This window comes from Hyaena hyaena, unplaced genomic scaffold, assembly GCF_003009895.1.
Source record: "Hyaena hyaena isolate Hyena2069 unplaced genomic scaffold, ASM300989v1 scaffold_92, whole genome shotgun sequence".
In the NCBI taxonomy this organism is placed as follows: Eukaryota; Metazoa; Chordata; class Mammalia; order Carnivora; family Hyaenidae; genus Hyaena; species Hyaena hyaena.
In genome coordinates this window covers 235,780-246,275 of record NW_024080723.1, presented here as the reverse complement: position 1 = coordinate 246,275, position 10,496 = coordinate 235,780, and the positions used below count along the sequence as shown (strand labels likewise).

Below are 10,496 nucleotides of genomic sequence, written 5' to 3'. Positions count from 1 at the left end.
CAAGATTATTTTTAAACAATACACATCCTGAACTAATTATAATTGCCCCAGATGTTTTCCATAAAAATGGTCACACATCTGAACAGGGTTTCTTTAGCAACTGTTCTATATCAAATTTACTGCAATGAGCATCAAAATTATGAAATAACACTGTATCGGTTTGTTAGGTTTAAGCTACAAATGATAATGAAGCTTGATTTTATAATTTATTTTGACAGTATTCAGCTAATCTGTAGGCGTATATATTTAATCCAAGGCCACATAAGGAAATTTAGTATTTTTATAATAAATTCTCAATAATCACTCCCTAAAGCAAGTCAGAGTAACCAAAGTTTGTGAATACCACATAACATTAACCAAATAGTTTTCAAATTTTTTGTTTGCTTGTTTTTAAAACATCATATGCCATAATCAACTTAAAATATCCCAAGTAAAAGAACTAACTTTATTCTAGGAATTTAATAAACCTGGCTAATTAATTTTTAGATTTTATAAATCATAACAGTGATGTTATGGGACAATTACAAAATCAATGTCAATGAAAATATTAACATATTAGTGATAAGAAAGAACACTGAAATATTTTAATTTGGCTATTATATTTACTTTAATATGTGAAACTTGGAGAGGAAATGTTAAGGTAGGATATCAAAGGACTCCAAAGCATTCTGGTCTCTTTCTTTTCTTTTCCTAAAATAAAGACATTTGTCAAATTAGCTTTAGAAAAAGAGGTTCACTAACATTTGCAAATACTTAAAAGAGTTCTTGAGACTATGTCTGTATTTTGAGATATACACCTGAGGGAAAACATAGAAGATATATACATTTTAATTATTTAATATTATATTAAGCATTCAGATCTTTCCCCAGTAGTTCCATTTCCTTGTTGGATCAGGTACAAATCCAAAAAAAAATACTCTACAGCTTTGCCATTAAGTGTCCTCGGCCAGGTCATTTAGTTACAACACCTTTAAGGTCCTTCTGGAAACAAGTTATGCTCAGTGAAAATTCTATTTGTTAGCTGCTTAAGTTTTGAAAAGAAACACAGGAAGTAAATTTTTAGATCAAAAGAATAAAGAAAAACATCAATTTTACTGTGGAATCTAAAAAAGCTTAACTCTGTCTATAATGTGGTAAAATCATGTTACTGTAGAAACACACCATGGGACTTTCTGAGTCAAAGTATACAGTCAATAATCCAAATCATATGATAATGAAATTTGGAAGTTGTTTATATAGATTTCATAAGGCTCTCAGTCTTCATAAATGTAATTACTGCATATAATGATTTATCTAAGCTATCTTAATCTTTCTCATATTTAATTATCAAGAAAGGAGTTTATTATTTGGAATTGCACAGTAGTACATGCTGTGGTATACTGACTACAAAAGTACAATGTATACCTTAAAGGATTTTTAAATGCTGTTCTCATACAAGATTATGTTAAATTGTTTAATTTTAATAATTTTAATTATAATAGTCTAATAATTACATATTTATTTTACATTCTTATGTTCATAAGGAATGGTGGGCCCACCAGTTTGTGTTATTAAAACAAGCAGTTGAGGTAGATATAAGAGAAAAACTATGAGAGGAAAGAAACAATATGAGAGGAAAGAAACAAATAGAGCCTCTCTTAGAAAACTGAGATTTTAAAGTACTTACTAAAGCAGAAAATTCAATTAATTCAGTGAATAATAAGACAAAAGGGTGACCTACAGACAAAATCGCTTGTCAATTCATTAAAGATAGTAGGAATAACAGTTTAATGTCTTAAAAAGAATCAGCCTTTAAAGAAATTACAGGATAAGTGTTTCTAACAATGAAAAACTACTGAATTTTAAAAAGCCATACTGCATAAATTTATCAAATTTCTATATTAAACTCTGGACTCTTTTTCTCATATATATAGGTATGGGGAGAAACATGAGATACTGGCATGGGGGTTACATTACAGAGTGTTTGAGTAGCCTCTGCATTTCACCCAACAATCAAGCAGAGAGTTTACAGCCATGGCTTGAAAAATTTTAGGATGGTAAGAAATCAATAAATTTTCCAAATCTCTTTCATAATTTAACAACCTTACTGCATGTATCTCCTACTTCAGTCTTAAAAACTTATATATTTGCTTCAATATTAGTAACAAATACATAATTAGAATCATATGTTCAAATGAGTTTTAATAAAATGGTATGTTAAGACTAGCAAAGTTCAACTTTTTTGTTCTATAAAATTTCTTTTAAAATATCCCTAAGTATTGATTGTTATTTCTAAAACTACGATGTGGTTATTCATTGGTGAATTCTGAAGGCATTATTAAGTGTACCTAGTGTACTTTCCTTCCACCTACTATGCCATTATTTCTTCAGATGAAGTAAAAATTTTTCTTCCTATTCATTGTCTGTTTTTCAAAGACTCAAAAGTTTGCATCAATATATGTGAAATCCATGTAGAATAATACATAGGGGACTTCATTTAGGAAGGGTATATTAGAAGCTTAACTTAAATGCGTGGAATGAATTCTGCCTTTCCTTTACTTGAGATGTGAAGAGGGCTTAAAAAGGAAACAGACTGAGGTACATATAGTTTATGTCAGATTACCTCCAATCTCTAGTGAAAATAGTAAATTACAAAATACTGCTTATAAATACCTTTCAAAAAGTTACATATGGTATATATCACCTTGTTTTACATCCCAAAACAAAAGCTGTGTCTTTGTTTTCACTGAAAATTTAAATAGCTTTATTGCTACCATATTAGCAATTTAGTATCTGATTTCAATGTTGATTACCCTATCAGTTAATACTGATTAACGGTAAAGGAAATTTAATTATGCTTCAATTGTTATAATTAAATAAAATAAGACACTCATAAATATTATAAATACAGACTACTGATGCATATTAATAAAAAACTATTTTAAGTAGTAAATATGTAAGTTTTAAAGAACTAGAATTTCATTGTTAAGTACCTAGTATCAGGAGAGGCCAAAATATTTCCTACTGAAAAATCAAAAGGGATTTTTAAATTGTTCTATGACTGTGCTATTTGAAATTTTCCAGGTTAAAATCATATAAAGTAAAAACAGAGAGGAAGGTAAACCATAAGAGACTCTTAAATACAGAAAACAAACTGAGGATTGTTGGAGGGGCATTGGGTAGGGAGATGAGCTAAATGTGTGGTGGGCATTAAGGAGGGGACTTGTTGGGAGGAGCTGTGTGTGTTATATGTAAGTGATGAATCACTAAATTCTACTCCTGAAAACATTATTACACTATATGTTAACTAAGTTGGATTTAAATAAAAGGAAAAAAATAAGAGAAAGCATGACATAACAAAAAAGAAAAAGAAAGAAAAGAAAACTATAGGGTTGCTATTATGATGCACTCATGTAAATATTTTTACAATCATCAACTTTTTTGATGTGGAGTGGTCTTCTGATCATAGAGTAATGCCTCCCCTTTACCAAACTGTAGTACCAAGATGAACTCAGGTGTCCTGACAGGTATTTACTGATAGCTTTCTAAGGGCCTATTTTGTGCCAACGTTGCTCCAAATACTGTAATAAAGATTCTTCTGACCAAATATATTATGGATAAATACAATACTGAGCGTTTATTACTTCTGTAGACAGAACAATGAATAATGTTATGAATTATGTTATGTTATTATAATTATGTTCATAATTATGTTATGAATATTAGTGTAGCTGAAAGTTTGGTTGATGTAAAATATTTTGCCCTGATGGTGATACGTGGCCATAATTTAGTGAAAATATGTTTATGTTCTTACATATTTGTTAATATATAATGCCTTTAAAATTTTTTAATGTTTATTTATTTTTTAGTGAGAGAGAGCATAAGTGGCAGAGGAACAGAGAGAGAGAGGGGGAGATACAGAATCCGAAGCAGGCTCTAGGCATTTAGCTGTCAGCACAGAGCCCAATGTGGGCCTCAAACTCATGAACTGTGAGATCATGACCTGAGCTGAAGTCGGATGATTAATTGACTGAGCAACCCAGGTGCCCCAATATATAATGCCTTTTACAATTCAAAACGGATCATCCTCCACTAAAATCTTTCTATATTAATACCTATGATTCCTCATAAAGTATATGCTTAATTTTTAAATTAATAAGTTGATTGTAATGACATGGATGGAGCTACAGTTATGCTAAGTGAAATAAGTCAGTAAAAGAAAGACAAATACCATATGATTTCACTCATATGTGGAATTTAAGAAACAAAACAAATGAGCAAAGGGAAAGAGAGAGAGAGAGAAAGAAACCAAGAGACAGATTCTTAACTAAAGAGAACACACTGATGGTTACCAAAGGGGATGTGGGTTGGGGGCTGGATGAAATAGGTTATGGGGATTTAGGAGTGCACTTGTAATGAGCACCAGGTGTTGTATGGAATTGTTGAATCACTATATTGTACACCTGGAATTAATATTATGCTATGTCTTAACTAAGTGAAATTTAAATTAAAAAACTTTAGGGGTGCTTGGGTGGCTCACTTGGTTAAGTGTCTGGCTCTCAGTTTCGGCTCAGGCCATGATCTCCTCATGGTTTCATGAGTTCGAGCCCCATGTCAGGCACTGTGCTGACAGCATGGAGCTGGCTTGAGATTTTCTCTCTCCCTCTCTTTCTACCTACCCCCTACTCCATTTATGCTGTCTCTCTCTCTCTCTCTCAAAATAAATAAATAAAACAAAAAAACTTTAAAAAAAGCAATTAAAAATATAAACTCGATGTCCTATGTGACATGCACAAACTGGAAGATCATCAATGCATTAGTTTCGGTGTCAAAGGGAGGGAAAGGAGACAGATTAAGAGAGAGAGAGAGAGATAGACAGATGGAGGCAACAGACACAGACCTTGGAGTAAACTTTTTTTGTTTGGTCATCTCTGCATACATTTCAAATCCTTATGATAGTACAGTTTGGGAAAGTAGAGTTCAGTATGGAGCTGTTGGCTTAAATTCAGATTGGCCTGCCTAGTTCCACTTTCTTTCTTTTTTTTTTTTAACATTTATTTATTATTGAGAGACAGAGGGAGACAGTATGAGCATGGGAGGAGCAGAGAGAAAGGGAGACACAGAATCAGAAGCAGGCTTCAGGCTTTGAGCTGTCACTACAGAGCCTGACGTGGGGTTTGAATTCACAAACCAGGAGATCATGACATGAGCCGAGTCAGCTACTTAACCAACTGAGCCACCCAGGCGCCCCCAGGTCCATTTTCAAGAGAGTATTCAGGTGAGTGTAACAACTGTGAATCAAGGCTTTTGTGATACTATGAAGCCAAAACAAAACAAAACAAAAAAACAATAAAGAAATACAAAGGTATAAGGCTGCAACTATTAACTTTAACCTCGTTAAATTAGTTCCTAAAAACATTCTCTTGTTCTCAGACATTTCCTATATAAAAAGTAGATGTTATAAATTAACATGACTTTTATGTAAAAAGAGACTTTAATGCTCTAAAGTCATTAAAATAGGGGCACCTAAGTGGCTCAGTTGGTTAAGTCTCCCACTTCAGCTCACATCATGATCTCACCGTTTGTGGGTTCTTGCCCTGCGCTGGGCTCCTGTGCTGACATCTCAGAGCCTGGAGCCTGCTTCAGATTCTGTGTTTCCCTCTGTCTCTGCCCCTTCCCTGCTCATGCTCTGTGTCTCTTTCACTGTCAAAAATAAATAAACCTTAAAAAAATTAGTCATTAAAATAGTTTTCCTTTATATAATAGATTAATTTATTTTTTAATGTTTATTTTTGAGTCAGAGAGAACAGGCACAGGGGAGGCACAAAGAGAGACGGAGACACAGAATCTGTCGCAGGCTCCAGGCTCTGAGCTGTCAGCACAGAACCAGATGCAGGGCTCAAAACATGAGCTGTGAGATCATGACCTGAGCCAAAGATGGATGTTTAACCCGCTGAGTCACCCAGGTGCCCTGTATATTAATTTATTTAGCAAAATTTCATAATTCAAAGGTAAATGCCTTTTCCATTTCAAATGATACTTAAATGAATAAAATTTGTATCAGAAAGCTAAACTCAAAATATGTCCAATTTCAGAAAAATTTATTCATAGGGGGCTGATTCAAACATAGAGCTAAAGCAAAACACATTTATTCTAGACATTGGACCTGTGTTATAGAAAACATTTTTATACTTGAAAAAACACCTTTAATACAATTCTAAATGTAAAATTTTTTATAACTATCACCATTGAAATCAGTAGCTTTCATAAAGGGTTTGAAGTGCATAGAAAACATATTAATAACCATTAATATCAATGGTTTATATATAAACATTATTGCTTACCTTGTCGATGTTGACTTCTTGGCCTGATAATAAAAGATAATTCAGATATCAAATAATATTAAATATTGGCAGGTAGTAGGTCCAATTTTAAAAACTGGAAGATGCGGGATGGGTTAAATAGATGATGGGCATTAAGGAGGGCACCTGTTGGGAGGAGCAGTGGGTGTTGAAAGTGATGAATTGCTAAATTCTATTCCTGAAATCATTATTACACTATATGTTAACTAACTTGGACTTACATTAAAAAAAGAATAAAAAATAAAAACTGGAAGAAATACATCAATATTTATACAAGCAATCTAAGCTGTTCCTTATAGTATCTATCATTATTGAGCACTAATTATGTGTGCCAAGCACTGTGTACATAAGTCTTTACACGGATTATTTGTAACCTTTAGATCATCTCTGTAAGACTGGCATTTTCCAAATTTTATAAATAAGATGACCATGTGATTAACTGACAAAATTGTACATTTCTGAGAATAAAGGCAAAAAGTGTAGTTATGCTGGGAGTACAGGTGTTCTAGGGAAACTACAATACATGGTCACCATACCAATGAAGAAACTGCCTCAGACAGACTCATTCAAAATACATTCAATGGACATTTATTGAACAAATTTTGCACAGTGTGTTAGTTAATGAGGATGATGCCTTGAATTTGCAGAGCAAGCAACTGTCATATTTGCTTTTGAAGCCTCACCTCCAACCACTATATATAATACCTACAACTCATAAATAATTTGTATCTCTAAGGCTTTATATTTTTCCAAACATTTTCATGTTCATATTCTCTTTGATTTTAAAGCTATACTTATATATTACCTATTCACTTCAACTAATAACTCTTATACTTAAAAAGTCCTCTTAGAAGTTTGATATGCATTTTTATTTTCTATGAGTTTTGATCTAGTTTGACATTATATATATATAATTTAATACCACCTTGAACTTACTTTGAAACATAGTATGAGATAGGATTCTAAGCTTTTTTGTCCAAATTAATAATATAATGCCTAAATATGATTCTGAATAATCCATTACTTACCAATGATTTACACTTGCTATTTACACTTGCTATTTCATTCTCACAGGTTCAATCTGAGTCACCAATTTAATCCCACTGATATCTGCCTAATCACATTTTATTAATTTATCATCTCATCTACTGAAACTATGTTATTACGTGGCTCTACCACTCTTTCTATACTTGCTATTTTTGCCTATTTATTTTTGCAGATTAAAGTTTGAATCAAGATAATCACATTTCAAGAAAAAAAAAATTGAAAAAAATTTGAGAGAAAAAGATAGTCGTAAGAATGAATGGTAAACACAGAAGCTGATAAAATGTTGGTTAATTTAACAACTGTTACAACATTACTAAGTTTTGTGTTAAAATACTGAAACAAATTCTAGATAAAATATTTTAACAAGAAACTGCCTTGGGAGCTCTGTGGGTAAAATTAAATTTATCTAATTCAGGGAGAGGAGAGATGCTGACTAATTTTTTTTAAAAAAATTTACAGTCCAGAATATATTTTAAACATTTAAAAGTAACCATTAAAAATAAAAAACAACAAGGGCACCTGGGTGGCTCAGTCGTTTAAGCATCAAACTTTGGCTCAGGTCATGATCTTACATTTCGTGAATTTGAGCCCCACGTTGGGCTCTGTGCTGACAGCTAGCTCAGAGTCTGGAGCCTGCTTCAGAGTCTGTGTCTCCCTGTCTCTCTGACCCTCCCTTGCTCATGCTGTCTCTCTCTCTCTCTCTCAGAAAGAAATAAAACATTAAAAATTAATTTAAAAATTAAAAAAATAAAAAAATAAAAAACAAACACCAAGAACAACCAAACAAAAAACAGAAATAAAGCCCATGGCTTCCAAACTAAGGGAGACTGAAAAGGGGAAAGTATATTTTATTCTTTCAAATAGAAAGCATTAATTGAGGGAATGAACACACATATACATAAGCAAAACAAAAAGTATATAAGAAGATGATGGCAATATATTCAAATAGATCATTAATCCTAATAAATGTAATTATTTATTTTTTTAATTTTTTAAATGTTTATTTTTGAGAGAGAGAAAGAGACAGCATGAACAGAAGATAGGAGAGAGAGAGAGAGAGAGAGAGAGAGAGTGAGAGTCACAGAATCCGAAGCAGACTCCAGGCTCTGAGCTGTCAGCACAGAGCTTGATGTTGGGCTCAAACTCACAAACTGCAAGATTATGACCTGAGCCAAAGTGAGATGCTTAACCTACTAAGCCACCCAAGTGCCCCATAAATGTAATTATTTAAATTCATCCATTAGCAAACAATATAATATTGTCGAGGAGATGCACAGCTATATTCCTAATACTGCTAAAAGACTGGAGATAGAGAGAAACCATGCTGCCATCTGGTTTCAATCTTCTATACAAAATAATTTAAGTATAAGATGGTACAGATGCTCTTCTAAAATATTATTATCCCCTCTCTTCTCACCAAAACACTATCACCCAAAGTGAATATAAAGATCTCCCAGCCTCACTGGGTTTCCAAAATGCTGGTAGCCAGGTTTACCCTTTAAGAAGGAAATTAAAATTGTCTTCCTTGGGAATATGACTAGCCCAAAGAAAAGACCTGAATTCTGCCCTGGTCCCCAAAGGAACAGTTGTCAAATAACCATTTAACAAAGACTTCAATAAACAACTTCCAGCCAACCAGCAATTACAATGTCTCTTATTCTTAGTATATCTTTAATGTCTCTTATTCTTAGTAAACAGGTAGCCAAAGATAAGAAGATTATCTGAGAAAAGACACTAACATAAAAGACTGAACTGAAAAACGAACTTAGAAAGAGTTAGTTAGAAAAGCAACTCAGAAAGAACAAAGGGATATGAAACCTTCAAAAGAACTCACATTGCCTATGAAGAAAGCAGCTCATTAATATATTATTGATGGAAGTGCAAAACGGTACACCCCCCTATTGATAGAGTTTGGCTTGATCTAACAAAATTTTAAATGTATTTACCCTTTGACCCAGAGTTTCTATTTCAAGGATCCATCCTGAATATATATCTCACCAGTAAAAAAACAACATATGCACAAAGTTATTCACTGAAGCATTATTTATAATAACAAAGACCAGAACATAACAAATAAACACATTAGGGTATGAGTTGAATAAATTGTAAAATCTCCATATAATAAAATGCAGACATAAAAAAGAGTGAGGAAACTCTCTATGTGCTAATTTGGAGCCATTTCCACAATATATTGTTAAATAATAAAAAGCAAGATGGAATACAAGGTTGTCTCAAGAAACAAAAAAAAAGCTCACATAAAGAACCTAATCTTATACTTAAAAGAGCTAGAAAAAAAAAAGAATAAAGCCCAAAGCTAGTACAAAGAGGGAATAATAAATATTACAACAGAAATAAATGAAATAGACACTAAAAAAATAGAAAAGATCAGTGAAACCAGAAGCTGGTTCTTTGAAAAGATAAGCAAAATTTATAAACCTTTAGCACTATTCATCAAGAAAAAAGAGAGAAAACTCAAATAAATAAAATCAGAAATGAAGGAGAAATAACAACTGACACCACAGAAATACACAGAACTGTAAGAGAATACTATAGAAAATTAAATGCCAACAAATTAGACAATCTAAAGGAAATTAATAAATTCCTAAAAACAGATCTTCCAATACTGAAACAGGAAGAAATAGAAAATTTGAACAGATTATAAGAAATGATTTTGAAATGATTATAAGAAACGAAATTGAACTGGCAATTAAAAAACTATCAATAGTAAAAAATCCAGTACCAGATGGTTTCACAGGTGAATTCTACCAAACATTTAGAGCTAATACCTACTCTACTCAAACTATTCCAAAAATAGAAGAGGAAGGAAAACTTCCAAACTCATTCTACAAAACCAGCATTACCCTGATACCAAAACCAGACAAAGACACTATGAAAAGCTGATATCTCTAATGAACAAAGATACAAAAATTCTCAACAAAATACTTGCAAACCAAATTCAACAATACATTAAAAAAAAATCATTCACCATGGGGCGCCTGGGTGGCTTAGTCGGCTAAGCTTCTGACTTTCGCTTAGGTCATGATCTCATGGTTCGTGGGTTCGAGCCCCGCGTCGGGCTCTGTGCTGACTGCCAGCTCAGAGCCTGGA

At 32.7% G+C, this 10,496-nt stretch overlaps 1 long non-coding RNA gene across 1 annotated transcript; it reads right to left on the bottom strand.

Moving 5' to 3' along the window:
- Window positions 1-582: 582 nt before the first annotated feature.
- LOC120233468 lies at window positions 583-6,423 on the bottom strand. The gene is made up of 2 exons (XR_005528832.1): window positions 6,324-6,423; window positions 583-690 (listed from the first exon to the last, which is right to left on the bottom strand). It is a non-coding gene; the product is annotated as an uncharacterized LOC120233468 (long non-coding RNA).
- Between the last annotated feature and the right edge of the window lie 4,073 nt (window positions 6,424-10,496).